The following is an 8,942-nucleotide window of genomic DNA, read 5'->3' as shown; positions in this document are numbered from 1 at the left end:
GCTATGGCAGCCTCAGGACATTCATCCAGCCGGTAAAAGCGCACCTGAAGTAGCTGAACTTTCTGGTCTCCCTGTGCAGCCCCCTCCTATCTGGGGTGCAACACTGACTCTGGACGGCACCCCCAGCCCAGGGCCTGCCCCAGGGGACTCCAGATATGTCTGTTCCTCCCCCTTCCCACGCTGAGATCTGCCCAATTGTTTCATCAGGGCATTTTAACACATGGCTTCATCACAACGTGAACTCTAACACCAGAAACAGGTTACGAAGAGACCCTGGCTGTTTTGTTCATTTTCACTCAGAAATCCTGGGGTTTTTTCCTCACTAAAAGATATGCCCAATTTAAGTGTTTTCCCTTTATACGTTTTCTATTGGTTCCAGGCTCTTATAAAGTATGTGAGATAAAAAGAGAGAATCTCTCCCTAGTTTCTCTTCAATAGTTTGGCGTGGACCTTTCCTGATATGTGTCTGTATCTTTATGAACACTCATGCATGCACACACACACACACACACACACACACACACACGTGAGCGCGCACGCACGCAGAACTGTCACTCATTCAACCAAAAGGTATTCATATGTAGAAAATTGATCCAAAGATCCCTGCTCTAGTGGGGTTTACCCTCTAGTGAGGGGAGAAAGCCAAGACACGATAAACACAATAAATAAGTTATATAGTGTATCAGAAAGGAATAAGCACAGGCATACCTTGGAGATATTGTGGGTTTGGTTCCAGACCACTGCAATAAAGCAAATATTGCAACACAGCCAGTCACACAAATTTTTTGGTCTCCCAGTGCATATAAAATTATGTTTACACTATACTGTAGTTTATTAAGAATGTAATAGCATGATGCCTAAAAAACAATGTACATACCTTAATTTAAAAATATTTTATTGCTAAAAAATGCCCACCATCATCTGAGCCTTCAGTGAGTCATAGTAGTAAAGTCAAAGATCACTGATCACAGATCCTCAAAACAAATATAATAATGATGAAAAAGTTTGATGGACTTCCCTGGTGGCACAGTGGTTAAGAATCCTCCTGCCAATGCAGGGGACACAGGTTTGATCCCTGGTCTGGGAAGATCCCACGTGCTGTGGAGCAGCTAAGCCCGTGTGCCACAACTACTGAGCCTGCACTCTAGAGCCCACGAGCCACAACTACTGAGCCCACGTGCTGCAACTACTGAAGCCTGCGCGCCTAGAGCCAATGCTCCGCAGCAAGAGAAGCCACCGCAATGAGAAGCCCATGCACCACAATGAAGAGTAGCCCCTGCTCGCTGCAACTAGAGAGAGCCCACGTGCAGCAACAAAGACCCAACACAGCCAAAAAATATTTTTAAAAAGGAAAGAAAAAGTTTGAAATATTTCGAGAATTACCAAAATGTGAGAGACACGAAGTGAGCAAATGCTGTTGGAAAAATGGCGCTGATAGACTTGCTTGATGCAGAGTTGCTGCAAACCTTCTATTTGTGAAAAACACAGTATCTTCGAAGCACAATGAAATGAGGTATTCCTGCATAGTTGTCCCTCAGTATCCACAGGGTATTAGTTCCAGGACCCCCCTGCAGATACCAAAATCTGCAGATGCTCAAGTTCCTTATATAGAATTGTGTAGTATAGTAAGCCCTCTGTATTGGTGGGCTCCACCTCCTCAGATACAGGGGACTAACTATATTGTGAAAAAGTAAAAAAACAAAAACAAACAACAACAACAACTGAGAAGGCTAGGAGGGTGAGGAGATCAAAGTGTCAGAAGAGCAATTGTACCTCTTACTGAGGAGGTGGTGAGGAGTTTTGCCATGGGAGTATCCAGGTGAAGTATATTACAGGCAGAGGGAGCAGCCAGTGCAAAGGCCCTGGGGCAAGAGTGCTCTGGCCAGACCAGGAGCCTGCAGGGGGCTTGGAGCAGAAAAGTGAGGGCTAAGCCATTTGTTTTCATTGTTTGCTGTGGTATCACCCAGAGTTGGCAAACTATAGCCCCCAGGCCAAATCCAGACTGCAGCCTGTTTTTATAAATAAAGTTTTATTGACACAAGGCCATGCTCATTCATTTACATATCGTCTGTGGCTGCTTTCATTCTCCAGTGGCAGAGTTGAGTTGTTGTGGATTTCCTGTATTAAACCCCTTTCTGTTAAAAGATCTCAAGTGGCTTCTGTTTCCCGCCTTGATCCCTGACTGATACGCTATGTTATGACACGTAATAAATTGTGATACGTCAGTAGAACTAGACACAATTTCAGCCACCCTCAAGGATGAATGTGGTAGGCTGAATAATGTCCTCCCCCCTCCCAAAGATATTTGTGTCGTTATCCTCAAAACCTGTAAATATCATGGTTATGACAAAAAGGACTTTGCAGATGTGATTATGTTAAAGATCTTGAGACGATAGTGAGATTATTCTGCATTTGCAGGCGTGTCCTAAATGTAGTCACAAGCAAGTGTCTTTATGAGAGGGAAGCAGAGCAGAAGGCAGTCTCACACAGAAATAGGAGATGTGGCAACAGAAGCAAGAGGTGGGCGCCATCCAGGAAAGGGTCACTCGACAAGGAACTCGGGCAGCCTAAGATGCCTGGAAAGTCAAGGGCAAAGATTCTCCCCTTGAGGGACTTCCCTGGTGGTCCAGTGGCTGACTCCGCGCTCCCAATGCTGGGGGCCAGCGTTCGATCCCTGGTCAGGGAACTAGATCCCACATGCCGCAACTGAAGACCCCAACTAGAGGAAAAAAAAGAAAATTCCTGCATGCCGCAACGAAGATCCCACACATAGCAACGAAGATCCCAGGTGCTGCAACTAAGACCTGGCGCGGCCAAATAAAAATTTTTAAAAAAGATTCTCCCCTTGAGCTTCCAGGAGGAACTAGCCCTGCCGACACCTTGACTTAGCCTGATGACACTGGTTTCAGACTGCTGCCCTCCAGAACTGTAAAAGAATAAGTGTATGTTGCTTTAAGCCACCAGGCTGGTGGTAATTTGTTACAGCAGCTGTAGGAATACAGACTGTTTTGCAGATTGTTCTTTCATTGAACAATATGTCATTTATCTTTCCGTGTCAGCATACGTGGCTCTCCTTTGCTCTTTTTATCAACTCCCTGATGTCTCATTGTGGGGAAGTAACCTTATTTCCTTAGCCATTCTCCCTTCTGATGGACATTTAAGCTGTCTCCAAGGTTTTACAAAGTTGCCCATCCAACTTCTGGAAGTTTCATCACAGCATGGTATGCGAGCCTTCATTAACTGCATTTGGTCTCTTTTCTTTGATTGATTAAAAATGACTCATGTGTGTTCCTGATGAAAATGCCCTTGAGATTATCTGCCCCGTATCCCACACTCCGCTCCCTCCACGACCTTGGCCTGGGACCAGTTCCCAAACAGCTCACTCAGCAGACGTCTGATGATTTCAGAAAGCGAAAGGGTCGAGGGTCATGTCCGTCAACTCTCTGCAGAGCCCCCTAGGGCCATGCCCGCGACGTTGCCCATCAAAGCCAAGTTCAGAGCCTTGACCACACCATGACCACAAGCGTTTCCATCTTTATTATCCCTCCCATCACTTCCACAGTGGGCTGGCTCAACTTACAAACCAAACAAAGATTTTCCTGCTGGCACCACACTTGCCCGCGGAGAGCTAGAAGCTCCTGGCTTTCGGGTCCAGAGCTGACCTGGCCACGGGCCAGCGATTTGTGCAGTCACACGGTGGTGTCTGCATCAGCCTCCCGGAGCTGTCTTGAGAGGCCCGGGAACACGAGGTCGTTGAGATCAACATCCACAGATTTGGTGTCAGGGACAAACAGGGAGGGGGGCAGATCTGTGGAGTTGTAAGGCGGGCCCAGGCAATGGCTGAACCAAAACAATTTGCAATTATTCTGCAATTATGAAGCAGAATAGGACATGTCTTGAAGAATTCTGAAGATGTTTTATGCAAAATGACTTGTGAAATCACATGATGACCCTCGAACAGACAAACATTTATGAGCTATACTTTCTAACCGCCCGTGATCTAATCACTGCCTGTAATCTAGTCACACAGGGGAAAAGTGATTTGGGGTGCATCCTGCTCTTCATGAGCTCTTTCCTGTAACCCTTTTTTAACACCCATCCCACGCAATGTCTTTGCATCTCCTGTCTCCCTGCATCTCCTTTGACAGCTGGAGACCCAAAGACCCTATTTCCAAATAAGATCACATTCACAAGTTCCAGGGCAAGAAGTAGGACTAAGGATATAATTTTATGCCAGGGGATACCTTTCAACTCACGTACAGGGGTCAAGCTCTTTTTCTCCTTCAATTCTAACAGCACTTACTTTTTTACTGACAAAATTTTCCTAACAGCAAATTAATCTCAGCACTATGAAACAAATCATTTGTGGATTAACGGTAAATAAGAGATTTTCTCTTAGAGACTTGTATCTTAATGGAAGTAGTGTAGATTTAAGTTGGGAACTCAGTTCTATTGGGTTGGCCAAAAAATTCGTTTGGGGTTTTCCATAACGTCAAAACCCGAACAGACTTTTTGGCCAACCCAACCTATTCTGTTGTAGTAAATGATCAGCAGATGACAAACTATGATATGCAATGCAGAGTTTAGTCCATGCACTAATACCAGCAGAGGATTCTAAAAAATTTTTTAAAGATGCTCACGGATTTGTACAATACATCTGACTGAAAAACAGCTCCTTGTTGATCTTTTTTTTTTTTTTTCCATGAGAACATTTAAGTTGCGGCCAAGTTCTCTGCCTGGTGCCTAGTCTCCAGGCTGCCATCCCGGGGAACCCTTGTGGGTTCAGGGGGCTTCAGGGCTCCACCCCCCAAGGAAGGAATGGGCCACGCAAAGGCTGCCGGGAACAGCCTTCCAGGCTGAGTGCCCAGAGCAGGGCGCAGGAGGGAAGCACCTGGCTGGGGAACGTGGGCGAGGGAGAGAGGAGGGCGGTGAGATTCTGGGACAGCCACCGTCTCCCGGATGCAGCCTCCTCATGTGAGGACTGCAGAGAACAGTCATCCTTATTCAAGGTGGTTATGGGAAAAAACCAAAAAGAAAAATGACGTGATTCGTACCCAGTATGTGGTGTATGATGAACCACAATCATAAAGGCCAACCATTATTATTATTATTATTGATGCTATTATTGTTGTTGACGGTCTTTTTCACATCAGGGACTTTGTGGGGCCCTTTCCAGTCCTCAGCAGAGCCATGGTTGGTTTTCTCCACCAGCTTTGATAAGCTGTGAAGGGTGCCTCAGGAAGGAACCTGGAAACCATCATGCTGAGTGAGAGAAGCCAAGCCCCAAAGTCCACACGTGGTATGATTCGGTTTACATGAAATCTTCAAAGCAGGCAAATGTATAGAGACAGCAGATTAGTGGTTGCCAGGGGCTGCAGGGGGATTAGAGAGTGACTGCTAATGGGGACGGGGGTCTCCTTTGGGAGTGATGGAAATGTCCTAGAATAGGTTATGGTGATGGTTGTACAACTCTGTAAAATACTAAAAACTGTTGACTTGTACAGTTTAAATGGGTTAACTTTCTTATTTTTAAAAGTTTATTTATTTATTTTTATTAAAGTTTAGTTGATTTACAAGATTGTGTTAATTTCAGGTGTACAGCAAAGTGATTCGGTTATAGATACATATATATCTATTTTTTTTCTTTTTTTGAGATTCTTTTCCCTTACAGGTTATTACAAAATACTGAGTATAGTTCTCTGTGCTATACAGTAGGTCCTTGTTGGTTATTTTATATACAGTAGTGTGCATATGTTAATCCCAAACTCCTAATTTGTCCCTCCCCCCCTTTTCCCTTTGGTACCCGTAAGTTTGTTTTCTATGTCTGTGGATCTATTTTTGTTTTGTATATGAGTTCATTTGTATCATTTTTTTTAGATTCCACATATAAGTGATATCATATCTTTGTCTTTCTCTGTCTCACTTATTTCACTTAGTATGATAATCTCTAGATCCATCCATATTGCTGCAAATGGCATTATCTCATTCCTTTTCATGACTGAGTAATATTCCACTGTATAAATATACCACATCTTCTTTATCCATTCATCTGTCGATGGACATTTAAGTTGCTTCCATGTCTTGGCTATTGTAAATAGTGCTGCCATGAACATTGGGGTGCATGTATCTTTTCGAATTATGGTTTTCCCCAGATATATGCCAGGAGTGGGATTGCAGGATCATACGGTAGCTCTATTCTTGTTTTTTTTAAGGAACCACCGTACTGTTCTCCATAGTGGCTGCACCAATTTACATTCCCACCAACAGTGTAGGAGGGTTCCTTTTCTCCACACCCTCTCCAGCATATATTATTTGTAGACTTTTTGATGATTGCCACTCTGACCTATGTGAGGTGATACCTCATTGTATTTGCATTTCTCTAATAATTAGCACATCATTTCATGTGCCTACTGGCTATCTGTATGTCTTCTTTGGAGAAAAGTCTATTTAGATTTTCTGCCCTTTTTTTTTTTTTTTTGCGGTACACGGGCCTCTCACTGCTGCGACCTCTCCCGTTGCGGAACACAGGCTCCGGACGCGCAGGCTCAGCGGCCATGGCTCACGGGCCCAGCTGCTCCATGGCACGTGGGATCCTACTGGACCGGGACACGAACCCGCGTCCCCTGCATCAGCAGGCGGACTCCCAACCACTGTGCCACCAGGGAAGCCCTCTGCCCATTTTTAAAAAATATATTTTCATTTATTTATTTATTTTATTTTTGGCTGTGTTGGGTCTTCATTGCTGCACATGGGCCTTCTCTAGTTATGGTGAGCAGGGGCTATTCTTCATGGCAGTGCACAGGCTTCTCATTGCAGTGGCTTCTTTTGTTGTGGAGCATGGATTCTAGGTGCACGGGCTTCAGTAGTTGTGGCACGTGGGCTCAGTTGCTGGGCCTCACAGGCTCTAGAGCACAGGCTCAGTAGTTGTGGCGCACAGGCTTAATTGATCCACAGCATGTGGGATCTTCCCGGACAAGGGCTCGAATCCGTGTCCCCTGAATTGGCAGGTGGATTCTTAACCACTGTGCCACCAGGAAAGCCCTTTCTGCTCATTTTTTGATTGGGTTGTTTGTTTTTTTGATATTGAGCTGTATGAACTGTTTGTATGTTTTGGAGATTAATTTCTTGTTGGTTGCATCATTTGCAAATATTTTCTCCCATTCTGTAGGTTGTCTTTTTGTCTTTTTTTTTCTTGTCTTGTTTATAGTTTCCTTTGCTGTGCAAATCTTTTAAGCTTAATTAGGTCCCATTTGCTTATTTTTATTTTTATTTCCATTACCCTAGGAGAAAGATCCAGGGACATATTGCTGCGACTTATGTCAGAGAGAGTTCTGCCTATGTTTTCCTCTAGGAGTTTTATAGTATCCAGTCTTACATTTAGGTCTTTAATCCATTTTGAGTTTATTTTTGTGTGTGGTGTTAGATAATGTTCTCATTTTATTCTTTACATGTAGCTATCCAGTTGGGTGAACTTTCTAGGAAGTGAATTATATCTCCATATAGTGGGAGGAGAGGGGTGAGACCTGTCCCCAGAGCTGAGGCCCATAGGAGATGTGGCAGGTGAGGAGGGATGAGCTGGGGGAGGTAGGCGTGAGCCCTTCTGGCTCACAGGGCAGCGGGAGGCTGAGTGCCGGTGGGGGGCGGCGCGGGACATGGGCGTGGGGAGCCAGGATGATGAGGGAGCCTCGGAAGGCTTGCATGAAGGAGCCTTGAACTGTCTCCTTCTGCAAAGCAGCTGCCTTGGGAGCTGGTCTGTCTTGTTCCTGGGCTGCCTGGTCCCTGTGTCACACCTGGGAGGCCCCCCACGTGCGCTGTGGGAAGAGTTGTCCTTTACGGAGCACGGGCTTGGGGCTGGATTTATATCCCGGGTTTCGGTCCCCACTGATGCCCTGGGATGTGAGCCCTTCTGTCAGAGGTTCTGGAACTCACCTGATAGAACTGATCTTCCTAAATATTGTGAGTTGCTGAGGGCTGGGCCAGCCTGGTCCATCTTTGAGCATGTGTTTCACTGGCATTGTGGGCAATTTCCATAGTACTGGATGAGGGAAGGGGAGAAGGGGAAGAAGTAGTCACCTCACCTGGGAGCTATCTACACCTGCCCACCACACCTGGGGGATTATCTACCCCTGCCCGCCTCACCTGGGGGGCTGTCTACACTTGCCCACATCACCTGGGAGCTGGCTGCACCTACCTACCTCATCCGGGGGGGCCTGCCCTTGTCGCCCTGCGAGTGGGTCAGCGGTACTGTTGGCTCAGTGCTGTCTCGGGCCCTGCCCGCTATAGACCCAGTCTCCCACAGAGCAGAGGGTGCTTGGAGCTGCTGGTGGCCTCGTGACTCTTTAGTTCTCTCCTGGACCAGGGTGTGTCCAGAACATTCCTGGCACTGAGCTGGCATCTTCCCCAGGACAGAAACAGCCTGACTGGCAGAGCCAGAATGTTCACTGTGGCACTTTTATTTCCAGCCTGTTTGCCCAGAAGGCAGAACCAGCCAGGACGCCCACGTGGGACTGAAATTGTCTGGCCCTCGGTTTTCTCCTCCATCAGATCTCAGAACTGGCATGCCATCTGAAGCAAGTTCCTGCTCTCTCACCTCTCGGGAGACTCCAAGAATGAATGATCGAGGCCAGGTTGAAGCCCAAGTGACAGACAAAGGTGCCGACCCCCCAGACACCGGTGCCTGGAGGTGTCTGACTCTGAGCCATGCTGAGGGCTCTGGTGCTGGTAAGAAGGGCCTCAGTTGGCACTCTCAGCTCCTCCCAAGACAGATGCAGTGCCCCGCATGGCACCCTGCCTGAAGGTTTATGGCCCTGGGTGATGTAGATGGGTGCAGACAGCCCTCAGGTCAGGTGGGCGGGTGTAGACAGCCCTCAGGTCAGGTGGGCGGGTGCAGACAGCACATGTTATGGGGACTCACTTTGAGGCACAGTCACCCAGCTGAGGGA

This window comes from Kogia breviceps, chromosome 4, assembly GCF_026419965.1.
Source record: "Kogia breviceps isolate mKogBre1 chromosome 4, mKogBre1 haplotype 1, whole genome shotgun sequence".
Lineage (NCBI taxonomy): Eukaryota > Metazoa > Chordata > Mammalia > Artiodactyla > Physeteridae > Kogia > Kogia breviceps.
This window is presented reverse-complemented; position numbering follows the sequence as displayed.